Genomic DNA, 17809 nt, shown 5'->3' with positions numbered 1-17809 from the left:
CACTGAAAGTCTGAAATATTTCATGAGATTCTAGTCACGTCTATTCTCATGAAGGGCTGCCACCCACCGAGGATGTGCTTCTGTGTTGCAAGATGATGTCAAAAATGCACATTTAGATATCATATTATATTACAACAGCAGGTAAACTTCAGTGCCAAAACTATACATATTTTTATGTGGAGTATTATACAGCGGCAAACAGTACAACACAGCAGTTGCATGCTGTGCACATGCCTTTAAGCTCGGAGGCCTGGGAGTGCACATTAAGCTCATTAAGTCTGTGGTGGAGATTATAGTGTGTCGTAGACCCGGCACCAGCGTCCAGTAGCTGGAACGTCTCCTATTTTTCAGATGGCAGGGAAGAAGTGGCTAAATGAGGGTAGAAAAGCTACTCCTAATCACGTAAAATATAATCCATGTGTCACACACACCCACGCCACTAAAAACAAATAAATGCACTGCTATGTACCACAGGCGAGCTTGGATAATGCGAGCTGCCTTGATAATGCAAAACAAGTTCAGAACATAAACATCAAGATGAACCCTGCAGCTTGTTTTTGTATTTCCAGGCGCTATAACTGATTCAGCACCACACTGAGATCTGACATCCTGTCACACAGGTTCCTGGAAAAAGGCTTCCTGTGCAGCAAGATGCATTTTTATTACCACTTATTATACACTCCATGCTAGCTTGATTGTAGAGGGAGTGGATGTGTGTAATGGCCATGTGAGCTAACATAAAAAAGTACTAAAATGTTTGAACAGTTAACTTTGTGTGCGAACGTATACAGAAGATGATGTTGCTGCAGAGAGAGAATGATATACCAGCGCAGCCTGGATTAATGGAACAGCCCATAAGCCCGTCTGCTCAGATGGTGTCTCAGTGTGTTTCCCTGCTGGGGCAAATAATGCTTTGGAAAAGATTTTTGATGATGAATTTTGATTTTCCCTTCCCATCTATAAAAGATTCATTAATCTTTGGGGCTTTTAAAGCTCAATAATGTCACAAGCAGCACTGATTTCTGCTTTAACCTAAGCAGTGGCAGTTTGCAGAAGATGGCAAATAGTGCATTTGCTACGCTAGCGCTACATACGCTTATCTTGAATAAACATTCGTGAATTGAAGCATAATTTTGTTGCGTAAGGGGAGTTGGTGTTTTTGTTGTAAGCATGTTAAATGGAAATGCTATGTGCCTAAGGTGGTGCTCAAGTGCAGAGATAAAAAAAAAAACATGGAGGCAGCTCTTTCCATCTAGAGCCCCACGTTTAACCTATCCTCAGCAAAATAATGAGCTCTGACCTCAGGGCAACCTTGTAATGGAACCTTTTCAATAACATCCACCTCAGCTGTCTGCTTCAACAGTAGTCTTGCGCCACACTCTTTGGATTTTCTCTGGGTCTCAAGGGACGTTGTTCTGTTGCCTTTTATCACAGAGTATGAGTCTACATTAAGCCAGTTTGTAAGAGCCCTTTAGTGCAAAAATAAATCCAGAAGATTCCTCCATTAGGAAAGCCTCCAGATCACGTGCTTCGACTCTCACAGGCAAATCATCACTGTAATTGTACTACTGGTGGAAATATCACAGCCATGTTCTCTTCTATCTGCTGCTGCTGCTTCATTTATTGTGCAAAAGGTAATTTAAAGAATTACATTGCTTAAGCTTTTATAGGGATACAAGCTCATGGACCCCAAGAAAAAAGGAAAAGGAAATTAACATACTATAAGAGTTGCGTGTTTTTGTTTATTGTATTTTCAAAGCACAGATGTGCATATCGCTGTTGTTCCAAGAAAGAAATATACAATCTGGTTTATGAAAACTCATCATTAATAAGCAATAGTGCACAAACATGAGTGAACAAATGATATAGGAAAATACACTGATTTCATGAATGTATGTAATCTAAACAAGCATTAAAGTATTATGGTCCTGTTCAGCTATGATGTTTGCTTTGAGTTTCTGAGTCTGGAGAGGGCATCCAAATCCTCATGCCTAATCTAGTTAAGGTATTAGTTTTAATTACTTTGTTATACAAGAGTCTTGTTCATTTTGTGAACCTCCTTTGTTCACTATTTGTTATAATAAAAATAACATGGACACAGTTTCATTAATGAAATAAACCAAAACATGTGTTTCAGGTTCATGCGTTCTCAAGACATATTTCCTGTTTACATGATTTCTTTCTCTCAGTGGGATGTAGAAGGAGTGTTAAGCAGCAGGGGATCCTGAGGGGGCCCCTTGGACACCCACGTCATGGAGCCTCTGCTCCATTCTGTTGTGGCCGTAAGCCAATATTATTCCACTGTTTGGTTCCACCAGATGCGGCACCACCACTGGAGGGGCACGTCTGGACCTGGTGAACACGTCTAAGAAGGATTAGTTGCCTGTTGTGGTAAATCGGCAAGAAAGAACAGTGGGAGGATCTCCACACACACAGCTGTGTGCTTGTGCGTTTCATAAAGCTTTGGCCCTTGGCCTGTCTCTGGCTTCATTCATTCAACCCAGAACCACCTTTCCCCCCCACTGACCTCTCAGATAGTGGACAGCGGGAAATCAGAAAGTTTTGGAAAAGCATGAAAGGTTTCAAAGAAACACGAGTCTCCCTGAAGGTTTATGGAAGAGAAGGTAGACTGTGTTGTCTAAAAGTGTTGTCTTTGTGCCCATGGCTTTAGTTGGTCAAGATTTATAGACTCGCACACATTTAGGCGTTCATCAACAAATAGCCTCTGAATATAATTTCCTGGGTAAATACTGGAAAGAAAAGCCCCCATATATTGGGTGCGAGGAACTCCTCTTAAATTTGCTGGTAGCCCTCCTGCCAGAGCCGACAGCCTCTGTACAGGTGAAGTTGCCAAGTTGTGTTTCAGTGACTGCGGTCATATTTTAAGCAGCTTCACTGTTGGCTGGGGACAGTTTCTATTTACAGAAAACAATCCCCATGGACAAAGAGTTGGTGGAAAATGTCAGACGCTAAATGTCTAATGGGAAAAATATCTCAGCATGCCATTCTTTAAAGACACTTTCTCAGAGAAATATCTAAAAACAGTTAGTTATTATGGGCTTTGCAAGTGTTGGAAACTGAAGGTATTGAAGCCATTTATCAGTTTCATACATAGAATTTTATCCCCTCACACTTATGGTATGAGAAATGGAAATAGTGTTGTGGATTTTATTTGAAAAGCTCAATCTTTGCCAGCCATGTATATTCAACATATACGATGAATTTTTGCCGTGATTTGCCAAGTTTGGGAGATCTGTAATATAATATAATATAATATAATATAATATAATATAAATACTGTTGTTGTTGTTACTGCCGTTGTTACCAACGCCCACTCTTCCATCGAGTTACATAGAAATTTGTAATGTAGTGTCAGTGTAATAACAAAAATAGCAAAAATAATAATGTTCCACGAAGTAATGTTCCACGAAGAACAAAAGAAATCCTTTGTCTGAAGCAGTGCCTGAAATTTAATGGACTCTGCTCTGTTGTGAAATCCTGCTACCAGACAGAGCGACAATCGGAACTGATCACTCGACCTCCTTGGCAAAGGTGAAAGAAAATGAGTTCAAAGCTGTTTGCTCTCATTCTTTTGGTAACCAGAGTTTTGTTTCAGGCTTAAGCTGCACTGTTTTCTCTTTTTCCTTAAACCGCCTTTCCTCAAAGACTTTCCCAATAAATTGGAAAGCGGGACAGTTGGGAGAAAATGCTGTCCTTCCAAGCCTTTTATCTTAGCGGCTTCAGTCCACATACAACATTACTAGCTGTGTCCCTTTCCTCTCTGTGTGTGTTTGATGTCGTGGTTTGGCTGTTCCCTAAAGCATTCATTTCAGAGTGGTCACTTTGGGCCTCATCTTGACTCACACAGGCTGTCTGTGGTCTACAATCCACTACAACTGCCTGTATTTATGTGTGTGTGTGTGTGTGTGTGTGTGCATGTGCAATATTTCATATTGTGCACTAGTATTGCACATTCCACTATAAAATCTTTGCTGCACAATGTATGTTGTTTTATGTGCAAAAAGAGGTTGTTTAGTCTGCAAGGGAAGGTGAAGAAAAGCCCCAGGCTGTGAGCCAGTACAACAAACAACGTCCAGTTAGCTCACAATTATCAGCTCATATTTGTAAGTGAAGGAATTCAGGCTAATTTACTTACATTGTGTTGACCAAGGCGACACAACTTTAGACATCTCTGTGATCTCTGTGTGTGGCCACACTCTGAAACTCTTGAAGTCAAAATCATTTTAATGCATGTGAAGACCAAATTGGTTGGCCCCTTTGTGAGCCAATCAGAGATGAGGCATTGTGTTTTTGAAGTCGCATTACTTTATTTTTGTAAAGTGACGACATCACCACTATGTTTGTACATTTGTTCTGTGCTCTGGGTACAATGATGCTATTACTGATGTCCTCCTCACTGTGATATATTAAATCACACCTCTTTCAAATCAGTTGTCAGAGGTATGCCCAGTTTGTTTTTAATCTGTTAGACAAAAAAAATCAAAGAAACCTCATTGAGTGTGCTGCCATATATCTGCCAGCTTGAGCTACAAGATTAATTGCAGTACTAATTTAAGAGTTTCAGGAGTGGCTTTCAGGGAGGCCTGAAAAGAGGGCTTGGCATGTTTTTTTTTTTTTTCATACTTCAGAACGTAGCTTATTCTTATTTCCCCAATTTTACCATCTTCAGTTAAAAAAAACACATGTCAAGTACATTTTTGTGGATTAAGATACAGAACCAAAATGATCATATTTACGTAGATGACCTTGAAATTCTGGAGCAACCACTGCCAACCCTTATTGTTCATTGTGTACCTGTCAGGGTTCAGTTTGACTCATCAAAATTATTGTGATTTAGCTTCTTCCCAGAGGCTCAGCTCAGAACTGAAAGCTTTGTCAACATGCTAACATTGCATAATAAATGTGGTTTTGCCTTTTCTTATTATTTCATCAACTAGAACCCTCTTTGACACTTTGAGACTTTATGTTGAATTATTTTCATCGTGCGTGCACGATGCCCGAGGGGAGTCTCTGCATTTTACCTCTGAAACGGTTTCAGAATATCTGAATCAGAAACATACAGGGACTGTGCAACATTTGAGAGAAAGAAAGGAAGCCAGGAACTCTTTGAATGGAGAACAAAGAGCCCATGGACCTAGCTGTTTATGGACTTTGTCTTGTTTGAGCTTTTCGCAGTGAATCAGGTTGGTTTCCCTGAGGATGAAGAATTGAATTGGTGTGGATGTTTGTACAAGGGAACGGATGACAGCAGGGGAGGAAATGCTAATGATCTTTATGGGCAATAAACAGGACGTATATCTTCAGGTTGATAGACCCACATGACCTTAGGGGTGATTTAGTTCCACTCAGGAATCTCGGTTAATGTCTTGAGAAGTTTGACGCCAATGGCCTGGAGTTCTACCGACGGAGACGAGCCAGTGACTCACTAACATTGATGAGTCCGTTTTATATGTGTAGCATTATAAATCTTTCCAGTGCCTCCCAGTCTTTGACCTGTGTGCCTCTGTGTGTGTTCAGCATTCACAGCTTTATTCTTTATACTTTGCCATTACAGATGAGGAGCTGCCTTGTTGGTGGCAGTCATTCACAGTGGACATACTTACAGTCCTTTAGCAACATTTAATGGTGTGGAACACCCCCACCTTTCTTGTTTTTCTCATTCTCCTCCCATGAGCTTTGTCAGGCATTGCCAAGCCTCATGCGATGACTTCAGGGCCCCTTCATCAGATAACACTGCAACTGATACCGACTTGTCTGCTGCCTGCACCACTCTGAGAGGCCTTCCTTTCACAAATGTTCTGTTCAGATAATGGGCCCATGGAAAGTGAGGGTGCAGATGTTTTTAAAAATGTGCCTCAAAGACAGAGTATAGCAGTTTATGGAAATGTATTGTAACTCTTGTTGTGAGTTAGATGAGAAAGATTGATATTGCTTTCATGTATAATAAATATGAAGCAACATGTAAAAACATTCTAAGAGAATGGAAACAACAAAAAGAGAACTTCTAAATATGACTGATGAACATTTCACAGTTTACTGAATCCATGCAAAACATTTCATGGTTTGTGCAAGAGGCCGTGCATCGTACAATTTCTTGGTGCTTTTGCTAAGCTAAAAATAGATGTTTTTTGTATACATGTGTTAGTTAAGAGGAGGTGGTATGCAGTCGTTACCTCATACTTAATGGACAGACACATCCATCTGTCCATCCATCCACCCTTCTTTCACTTATCCAGGTTTGGGTCAAATTGGTAACAATCCACGCAGGGTATTCCAGAAGCCCCTCTCCCCAGCAGCACTTTCCAGCTTCTCTTGGAGCATCGTGAGGTGTTCCCAGGCTAGATGAGATTTGTAATCCCTTCATCAAGTTTTGGGTCCAATCTGGGATTTTACACATCACAACTGACTCCTTTTAGCAGGACGGAACAGCTGCTCCATGCCAAGATCTTTCCTGACGTTAGAGCTCCTCACCATTTCTCAGTCACCCTCTTAGGGATCTCATTTTAGTCACTTGCATCCTCTGGCATTTCACTAGATAAGGGTTTTACTATATAGATTAATAAGTCAATAGAGATCTTTGCCTTCTGGTTCAACTGTCCAAGAAAACTGTATCCTAGCTGCTTCCACAGCTTCACCCTTTCTTATATGTGCTTCATAAAGCTGGCAGAAAATATTTTCCACACATGTGTTTTCAGGGTTAGTGAGTAGAAAATGGTATTCCCAGACAATCCAAGAGAGTGTAGTGATCCTCCTGGTTCTTCTTACTGCTTCAAAAATGGTTTCTGACAAGTGCTGACGTCAGTGCTTTTTATTGTGGCGTCTGCCCTTTTGATCAGCCAGTGTGGATTTCTCTTAGGCAACAACTTTGCATTGTTGTACAACATATGAAATCCACGTTTTTGTGATCAAATGCTCTATACGTTCTTGTTGTGGTTATGGCTCATGTTGTAGCTTCACCACCAGATCAGGAAGAAAACCACAATTTCTAAGAGATTTGTCTTTCTGCACACTTGTGGTGTACCATGTGGTAGCCAGTGGGGGGGGTCGAGCTTCAACCAGCCATTTGTAGAGAATAAAGCCACAGGGATAGGACCACATGTTCCACAGTCACGTAAGGTACAAGTTGGCTTAAACATATTTACATAGCAACAGCTCGGGTTGTGATTTCTCACTGGAAAATACATCAAAGTGACCTCAAAACAGTATGCCAAAGTGGCTTGAACAAATTATAACCACTATTTTACTTAATCATGCCCTGTCAGCACTGGTAAGCATAAAATATGTCAGATTAAACACCCTCAAATGTGCTTTAGTTAATATTTCTTGGCTAAGCAAAATACTTGCTTCTAACAGGCTAGCAGGTGTCCAATAAGTACTTTTGCAGCGATCATGGTGAATTGACATAGTTGGGGGACTTTTCAGACATGTTTTATTATTTCTTATTGCATGTTACCGTGGTATAAAGTCATAAAACTCTGACGTGTGACATTCTAGAAAATATAATGCCTGCAGAGTCATTTTCCTTGCCGAAACCCATTTAGCATTTGTGGCCCCTTCCATTGCAGCATTTTCTGACATCTGAAAAATTCCTGGGAATATAATTGAAAACACAACAGCCAAGTGAAATATTCAAATTGTAGGAGCTAAGATTTATTTTCTACAATGGGTAAAAGTGTTCCACTGAAGCATCATGGTGCTATGTTAGAGTTCTCATGTTAGCAATCATATTCTCCTGCACATACAGCCAGACTCTGCATTACGTTCTCTGCCAGGTAGCCATGTCTGCCAATGCAGTAGCTGCCTCTCAGCCAACTCTGAGTTTGCATTTTCTAGTGTTTGTATAGGATTTTCTTAACCTTGTGCCTCCCTGTCGCTCATGTTCACCACCACCTTGAGTAATTTGTTTGCCTACTTCACACTGCTCTTTATCAGGCTACCCTCCTTCCCTGCACACCAACTCCTCTACCTTCTACTCTCCCACGGAAGACTTCTGATCATCATCTCACCCAGCTCCTTACTGAATTTTTCATATAACACATTTTCCTTTTTGAGCTAAGATTTATTGTTGCAGTAAGTCTGCATCACAGAAATGAGCAGCCGGTCTTTAACTGATGGAAGATGTTGGCAAACCACATTTGTTGTGCTGTTTTCAGAACAGTGCTTTCAGCACCATGCGCCTCCCTCTCTCTGTGTTCTTGTGCACTATTGGCCTTTTCAGCCTCCCCATTCGGGGCCCCCATCCTTTCCAAAGCCCTCCTCCTCTATTGTTCTTATGCTTGCCGTCTTGTTCAAGGCCTTCCCTTACCCGAAATGTGGGCTCCAACTTTCCTATTTATAACATCGCTCACATCTCCCTATGAATTTCCATATCCTACTTGCTAACAAAATGCAATGCCGAACATTGATCAGAGAGAATTGTCTGATAAATCACTGAGCCATATCTCCCTGCTTCCTTCATGTATCACCACTTTCTCTTCTCCCCAGACATTTCCCACTCTCGGCTTGCCAGCAGCCCTGTTTATTAGCTTTGTAAACGCATTGTGGGAGGTTTGCGTGGAGGTAGAGTTGAGGTGGCCACCCTTGTCTGGAAACCTTGTTTTTTGGGAGGTCGGAATGGCAGAATGTTGGTGATATCTACCACCGTTTACCACACAGAACCGGGCTGAGGACATTGTTGTGGCATAACACATTCTCTTTATATTCCTTACATGGACCTTATTTGTGTATTTAAGGTGGTAGAGGTTACGTGAGCAACGTGAGGTCATGTAGAGGTGGGACTCCATGTTTATAGCCAACACATGGAAGACCTTGGGTAGGTTCACTGAACCACAAGGGTGTCATTACACAGTTTTTCTTACATCAGCCACATTTCCTTCACACCCAAAAAAGCACATGAATATAAGGCAAACAAAGAGTGTGCCTCTTCTCCGTCCAGAAACACAAAGCTGTGAGAAATCATCACTACAATCCCCTGGGTTTGTCTTGGTCACATCTTGTACTTGAGTCACTCTGCTGCAGATGTTCAGGAGAGCCAGTCCTCGGGGTTAGCCAGACTGTATAACACAACCTGAATAAATGCATGGGCCTCTCTGTGCTTTCAATCAGATAAGAACAAGTCCAGGGAGCAGGCATGGACTTCTATGAGCATTCCTCTGCTGCTACACAAGGCAGCTTTTGTCTGCCCTCCATATCTGAGGCCACTGTTCCAGAGGCAATGCAGAATGCATGCTGTTTATTAATTGGAGATGTCTTTCGTCACTTGTTCTTAACTGGATCCAAAAAAAAACAAAACAGTTGCACCAAAAATAAAATTTCAGGTGCTAATATATCCTGATTTTTCATTCAGCTGAAACTATAGGAGCGTAATTGTCTTTACTGGGACAAATGCTAAGTAAGTATGACTATGCTGCATTGCTGACTTGCAGCCCCTGGATGTATTAAATGCAGAACTATTATGTTTCACGAATAAAACCACTAAGAGAAAAAAAAAACTTACTTCCATCATTGAGGTTATGGTTTCATTTGTTTCTTAGCTACTTGGTTCCACAGAACATATACGATGAATTTCCTAAAACTGATGGGGCATTGGCTAAGAGATTGTTAAACTGTGACGCAGCGCCGGATAATGATGGATCCTTGAATCTATATAATTTTCTGCTTTGGTTGTTCTGAAAAAAAATATGGAACCCTTTTTGATGACATTTTGTGGCAGGGTGGGGAATGCGTCAAGCAAGCAAAACAGAAATGCAACATTGTTTAGCCTTTTCATAGGCATAACCTTCATTGATTTGCATTTTAACTTACATTGTGGTGGTGAACAGGAAATGATCTATAGTGATTCTTAAAAGCCGTTTGTGACTAATATGCAAAAGTTAAAAATAGGTATCTTGTTATATTTGCAACTCTGCTTTAATCTTAAAACCAATATTTACTAGTTTATATCTGTTCTGGTTCTCAAAAACTCTTTCTGGCTACAGTTTTGCACTACTTGGGTTTAGTAATTATTTAAGTAACAATGTATAGTTGTTTCCAGACCATTCATATCTGATGCCATTATGTAGGCATTTCTTTTATCCAGAATTAGGCCTACCATAAATACTACTTCATTATGCCAGGTCGTCTTACAATGGCCAGTTCATATAAGATTTAAACCAGGGTTTCCTCCCCGATGCTCAAAGTCATTGCTCCTCACTTCAAAGAGAGCAGCTGGATTTTCCTGTTGTGTCAGACCCATGGGGTGTTTCTGGGATTCAAATGAAAAGCGAGCCGTGTGTGTGCGTGTGTGTGTAGGTGCGTGCGCGTGCACGCGTGTTTGTGAGGGTGAATGAACTTCATCTTCTCAAGTTTGCCTGCTCATGCATTGATTATCTGTGTGGTATTCCCGAAATAAAATTGGGGTCATAATCCTTGCAAAAAAGAAATGGCTACACTCTACATTACACTGTGTTCTAATGCTGGAACAAAATGGAGTTAAAGTGGGAAAAAAAAGTTTTGTTTGTGAGTTTATGATGATCCAATCTTTGTGTTTCTGGTGACACACTAGAAGGGCGTTCACAGAGGCCCAGTAATCCCTTGACATTGAATTAAACTTCAATTCCGATTCCAATTTTTAACCTCATAAAACTGTCCACATCATGTATCCATCGTCAGGGTATGTTCAATGCTAAAGTAACAAACAGATGGAAAAGAAATTGCCATATCATCCCTGAATTCAGAAAAAGTACCTCTCAAAATGTAAATTAAAGAAATCAAATCAGAATGGAAAAATTCTACACAGATTTTCACAAAATATGCAAAAGTATTAGTAGTACTCTTTAGCCATCTGGATCCATGCGCCTGTGTTGGCACCATTTCCCAGATCGTTTCAATGAAGGGTCTCAAAAGATGTGCTCGTGACAGATTGCTCTGCTGGCACTCAAAAGGTTTGCCATGTTTTCTGCAGAAGGCAGTGGTGAATATAGCACGAGACAATGTTGGTGTTGCCGAATAGCAGGCATCTGGATTGAGTTTCATACTGGTGGGGCCGGGCCCTCGGTGCTTGCCAAACAAGCAAAGCAACTCTGATTGGAACCAGAGAGGTAGCTATTGCATGTAGTGTATGTGTACTCATTTCATGCATGCTTGTCAGAAGGCCAGTTTTAATATCATGTATCTCAGAGAGATGAGTGCTTCAATGCTGCTCTGCGGTCGGGTCAGGGCAAGCTTCATTTACCGTTTCAGCAAGTGATAATTGATCAGCTGTGCTTCTTCCTGTTTACTTTGTGGACAAACTGCAAGTGTTTAGTCTGAATATGCAATTTAGGTAGTGATTTATTGTGGGCAGTGTTTTCCTCAGCATTTAGGCAACCAAATTGTTTTCAAGAGGAATTTTGCCCAGATGTTGTTGTATTTGCAAATTGAACTGTCTTTGCAGTAAAACATCTTCATCAAGCTTGAAAGTGAGAACAAACATATACACAGTGATATAAGAGTAAGATGTCACCGTGCAGCCAGCTGGCACACAAACTCACAGTTTACCATCTTTACATCCAGACCGAATGCGCCCCCAAATTACTGCGGATTCGCTCCTGGATCATTTGCAAGGAGAGAGGAGAGGGGAACCAAGCTACTCTTCTGCTGCAATACAGGATGTCAGGTTCTTTTGAAAAGCTCACCGCATGATGTCTACATGGCACAAAAACACAGCGCAGCACTAACCCACAATAGCCACAGAGTTTACTGGTTGTGTGGGAGCTGATGAGAGCGGACTGCAAGTATTGGTAGCTGTCAGGGTGGTCGCAGAGCCTCAACGACAACATCCATCAGGCTGTGAGCAGGTTAAAGTGGCTGAATGGTGGCTAAAGCTAGGCGATATGTAGAGGACTAGGCGTGGTTAGGACTTGATTTGCTTTGGTAAACTGACACCATCAATTTATTTGTCTAGTGCTACAGTGGTATATCTGTTCTTTTGAATCAAAAGCGAGATCTACAGATCTCATAATATTCAAAAAGGATTTTCTTCTTTTTTTTAGTCAAGGATCATTTATATATTTCAAAGAGAGTCGAGAGTCAAGAGTCTCCTAACTGAGCAACATCTAAACTTGTTGTCAGAGGTTGGATGGGCACACTGTGTTCTCACCTGCTCAGATCATGTTTCAGCTAAATGGGCTCTCAGAGTTAATGGTGGATCACAGGTGACTGTGAAACAACAACATGAGACAGCTGAGCCAGTTGAGAAACATTATGTGCTTGGACAGATAGGGTAATATTTTAACAGCTGCTCCTGTCTAGGAAAAAAAAAAAAAACCTTTGAAAGTGCCAACAACCCATTGCTGACCCTGCACCCCCACGGGAACAAACACTCGAGCACATCAGCAGTGCTGTGTGCTACACACAACGCTGCTGATTTGGACGTGGTGTTTGGCCAGACGGGGGCTTTGTCAGCTGATGTGACTTATGTGAAGGTTTGAGGGCAGTAGAGACAGGCTGGTTTATGCTGTCCCTTGTGTGCCCACAGAGGCTCATTTAGGTTTGTGATTCTCACCCTTATTCCCTTTTGGGAGGTATCCTACCATCCTTTCCCACAACCTCTAAGCATCTATTTTAGAGAAACAGAGAGCTGCATACAGTTTTGACTCCCACCCAGTGAACTTTGACCTCTTTAATAAACTACAACGGAAAATGTCCCCCACCTTTGTTTTCTTATATTTATATTCGTTGTATGATCCCCATCATTTAATGCATGGACTGAAATTTGCCACAATGTCCTTTCTGTAAACTGACTGGATATCTTCCAAGGAAATTGAATAGTTGGCACCGGAGAGCAAGACTCTACACAACACCCACGTACACTCTATGAAATATTTGCAATCAGTACGTGAGCACTGAAGGAGAAACAGAGAAAGCAGATTGTGTTGAAGTCTGTTTCAGAGGCCAAAGAGTTCTGTATGAATCACAACATCACTTTCAAGAAAAGGTCCAGCACAGAATGTTTAGCAAGTCTAAAATGTCTGCTGACCTTGACGTGAACTGGGCGATTTCATCGGTGGCAACCAGTCACATTCTCTCTCTTTCTCCTCCGGTGGCCATGGATACAGTGTCTTTGTTAGTTACTGGCCGGCACAGACTTCAAAGAGAGAACTGTGAACACTTTCACTTTGCCAGTGACCACTTGACCCCGTGGAACACTGTAATAGGTAATGAACTGACGATTGCTCTGACCAAAGTCATTCAGGGGTTAAAAAAACATGGCTTCTCACCATAATATATTAGCCTTGGCAGCACGGAGAGGGAAGAATGCATGGCCCTTTCAGATATAAACGCTAGGGTGGCGGTCCTTCAGATTCAATTCATGCTGACTTAGGGTGGCATGATTGCTACTCTGAAGTGTTCAGGCTTCAGTAGTTTCTTGCATTTAAAAAGGGCAGCGGTGACGAGGAATGAATAACAATAGGACTGAAGAGCTCTGGTCAAAATGTCATCCCGGTCGCAATGGTGAGAATTATTTGATTAGATACAGGCAAATATATTTTCGGTCTGCTGCAGTCTCCACCTTTTGTGACCTTCAGTTACAATTGAGCTTTTTACTTATAAATCATTTGCAGTCAACACTGGATAAGAATGATTAGGTTTGGATTTGCTTGTATATTGGAGGTAGTCAGAGTTAAGTGTGCTAGTTGGTGTATGACCAGGTTGCTGAAAAATAGACAGATGAAGGAAAAGGATTCCATTTCAACTGTTCTATTGAGGTCAGCGTTCAGGTCACGGTTACTCGCATGCTCGTTAACGGTTCTCTCTATAATTCTCGAATGCTTAAGCGAACACTGCATAAATGTGCAGGAATACAGAAATACTTCTCATTTCTTTTAAATCTGTATCTACAATAAATACTTTATCTCATCTTGAGGACTCTTGAACCGATCCTCCTTGAACAGGACATTATAATCTCATACATTCCAATGAAATTACTATTTACATTAGCTTCTCTTCTTTGCAATATAATATTATTTTTCTAGTAATTTATTTTATATTTTAAAGCTTTGACAGGAAGTCAGAGCAGTTTTTCCAGCTTGTGGGCCAAGCGATTCCAGGCACACTTCAGAATGTACGAAAAGATGTTTAGCTTCAAAAGCCAGTCCTGCTCTCGCTGTGGGGCAACACAAATCCAGTTGGCAGGATATTTCTATGTAAGGTAAAGGTTTCAACATCATCGGCCAAGTTTGGAACATTTAGTCTCCCTTTCAAAACATACAACAAACTGCCAAGAGAAAAATAAAACCCTCAGGCTCCTACAGACTTTGCATAGACAGAGTATAGCAGAAGAGTTTTTAAATGATGTGTAAACACATGCACTTCCAATGCAGACACCCTGGTTCCGTCAGAGCACAATTAAGAAAACATGAATTTGAGCTAAGAATCTCAGTCTCAGACTTTTCCACCACTGTAATTTAAGAGATTTGGAAGACTACACACTTCTAAGGCGGTACGTAAGCCATTTGGTTTGTTGCAGAAATAGCCAGGGATGTACAGTGTATGCGTGTTCTGGACCGAGCGAGCGAACCACAGTTTGTGTGCCGAGTGAATAAACAGAGGACTTGCCCCACCACAATAATGACTTCTTTAAAGACGGCTCTGTGAGTGGAAAAAAAAGGATCGGTTTTCATTTAAGTCCCAAAATGAGCACAAGACATCAAACTATGGCCTCCATCACATGCTCTCATCTGCTGCTCTTTCTGCAGAATCTCCCCCTCAGCTATGACTTGCCCGGTCATCATCTATCAAGAGAGTAAATTCCCAAACAAGATGTCCAGTTATCTCAGACATTACAAAATGCTTATTTATTTCAGAGGAAGCAAATAATCTCTTACATGCAGATTACAGATATAAAGAGGGAAATCTGAGGCTGTTAATGGGATAATTACTTTTCATGAGTGCTTTAGCACATATTGCTCTTTAGTGACCTTAACTTAAGTTAAAGTTTATCATTATTACTATTTCAGGGGATGTAACTGGATGAAGGAGGAACAGGAATAAGACAAAAAGAGAGTTTGTGATAGTAATGACCTTTCTATGGTATACAGTTAATTATGGCAGTTTATTCAATCCAGGTCTGCCTCCAATATCATATTGCTGTTTTAGATAATAAAAACAGCTGTTGAAAATAATCATTGGAATCACAACTACACAATCATTGCTGCTGAGTCGTGGAGATCAAATCTAAGTATATTTTTACTTCTCAACAAGGGTCTGAATTTTCCATATTTCATTTACTATCTTCTTGAAACCAACAGTGCTATAAACCATTGTGAGGGCCCTCGAGATGTCCTTTGGTACAACAGTGGGATAAAACTATAGATCAGTCACTCTGTTTATTCCGATTGTTGGACAGTTGTCTGGCTTTGAAGATGAAGGAAGGATTGGTGGCCGATTCTGTTAAAAGGCTCAGTGGAGTCTCTGGCTTTGGGCCAAGCACTGTCCCAGTTGCATTCCTCAGAGGCGAGCTGTCCAGTGTTATCTCAGCTCCCTCTGACAGAGGCCCCTGAAGCCACAAAGAACTTGCTGCGTTGGTCTCTCATCACTCTGGCCTCAAATTTGTTGAAGAGTACAGGCCAACTTCATAGGTGACTAATTGTGCTGATGCCACAACCACAGGATGCACCTGCACACAACAGGTGTTTCTTTCCTTATTCTGCAAATAACCTTCCAACAATTCAGAGTAGAAGTCTCAGGGCCTGGCAGGAGGAATACACCACATTTATTATGTGGTGTATCAGACTTTTCATTTGATATCCCAAATGGAAGACATTCTTTGATCCTTTCTTGAGACTCTTAAAATAACTTATTACATGTAAGCATGTACATGGAGATACTGTCCATGCTGTTCACATGATAGCCTGGCTAGCCTGAATTAATAATCTCCCTTGTCAGATATATCAGGACTAGGAGGAATGGTGCAACTAGACCATTAACGTTTGCCTTCCAAGGAAGGCCACTCTGCATCACATCAGGGAATTTGCAGGTGTGTAATCTAAAATCTGTGAAAGGAGTGCCTGTGTGGAGTGATCCAGGATGAGCTTCTACAGTGTGTGTGTGTGTGGAGTAACATTAGGATTAGGGTTGTATGAGGGGAGATGAGACAACACAGGATCATCGAGCTATTAAATGTGTCTGCCAGAGCCAGCAGAGAAGCAGCAGCAATGCAGAGACACCAATATTCCAGGGGGATCAGCACCAAGACCGCAACCTCTCCCCCCCGCTGCCTGAGCAATATCTGGTAAGAGAACCTCTCTGGAACCTGCGACACAACTTAATGGTCTAAAAAAATGAGGTACTTTTATTCGTGAAAGGTTTCAGTTTTGACTTGAGGTATTTCAGGATTTATTTTAGACATGCTTTTTGGTTGTCACCAAATCACCTCACATTTTGGCTCGAGGCTTCTTCAATAAGGTCAGGTCCCAGGACATGCGCTTGGTGTCAGCTGCTAGGAAAAGGTTTTTTAACAGGCCGAAACCTTGGTGTACGCCCAGATTCAATGTGGATCTTGGTGCTAGAGGATTTATTTCCTTTATTGAGGATCATACTTTGATTTGTCCTCAGAAGATCAGTATCTGAAGCCTCCAACTAAGATCTGAATGCAGAGGGTTTTCCACATTTAAAAATATGCCGTCAGTTCTGATCTAAATTATGCTTTCTGGGATGTTAAAGTTTTAGATGGCGGAGCAGTAGCCTTTGTGATCCCAATCTCAGAAACCCACAGATGTCATCCGCTTGATGGAAGCAGTAAAAGTCTTGATTTAATACACTGTGCTGCCATGACTCTGTAAAAGATCAGATTCAGAGGTCATGGCTGCCAGGCAACCCAAAGCTCATTAAGGTATTTACAAAATTACAGGGACATCTAGTGGTTAAAATGAGAAGCTCCAAATTATTTCTTTTGATTTATATTTCTTAGTCACTTATCAAATGTGTTTTAGTTTCTAAAAAGCAGTTAGATTTGAGGGAATCAGTGAGTATATAGGGTATAGTTTACCTCTGTACTGCGCAGCACCCTCACGAACAAGGTTTCTCCGGGTCGCCCTGACTGTTGCCGTGTCTTCCCAGGATTTAAGGTCGATGTGGCACTTCTTCATGTTTGTCTTGAGGTTATCCTTAAACCTCTTCTTCTTTCTCAAGGGGAGACACATTCCACTTTAACTCCAAACACACAGTTTTTTGAAATTGCAGCTTATAAATTTTACAGAATCGTGTACAATAGGCCGTTCGAATTGCTTTAAACAATGTCAGATTTCTTTGAAATCACTCTGAGATTTATGATAGAAACTTTCGGGGGTACTGTGCTCAGCTATGCTCTATTCCCCGAAACAATTCCTTTCTGGAACCGCTTTTCCAGCGCATTTTGTGTAGCTCTGATTATCGAGGTGCTGTGCGGCACGCCAGATGAGCTGAAAACCTTATTGGAGCGTATGAACGAATTTAGAAATTTGCCAGGAATTATACTGCAATGCTACCAGGCCATTGCAGCTTTAAGGCAACAAGGAGAGGGACAAGGGGAGGAATGATGATGTAAGGTTTTAAATTAAGACATTTATATAATTAACAGATTAGATCAGCGCTGAGGTTCGATCCTGTTTTGTGTGTGTGTCTCAAGTCCTTTCCCGAAATGTCTGCTCCTAACCAAAAATAGGTTCCCGTTATTTGTCCCCTTACTAAAGAGAAATTCCTTCCCATTAAGTTCGTGAGCGTCCACTTCCCAGTAGAAGCGAAGATATAATTCCACTCAGCACATCCCGTTGACCATAATACAACTGAT

The sequence above is a fragment of the Brachionichthys hirsutus genome, unplaced genomic scaffold (genome assembly GCF_040956055.1).
Source record: "Brachionichthys hirsutus isolate HB-005 unplaced genomic scaffold, CSIRO-AGI_Bhir_v1 contig_851, whole genome shotgun sequence".
NCBI lineage: Eukaryota > Metazoa > Chordata > Actinopteri > Lophiiformes > Brachionichthyidae > Brachionichthys > Brachionichthys hirsutus.
The sequence above is the reverse complement of the archived record's forward strand: the minus strand, read 5'-3'. Positions refer to the sequence as shown.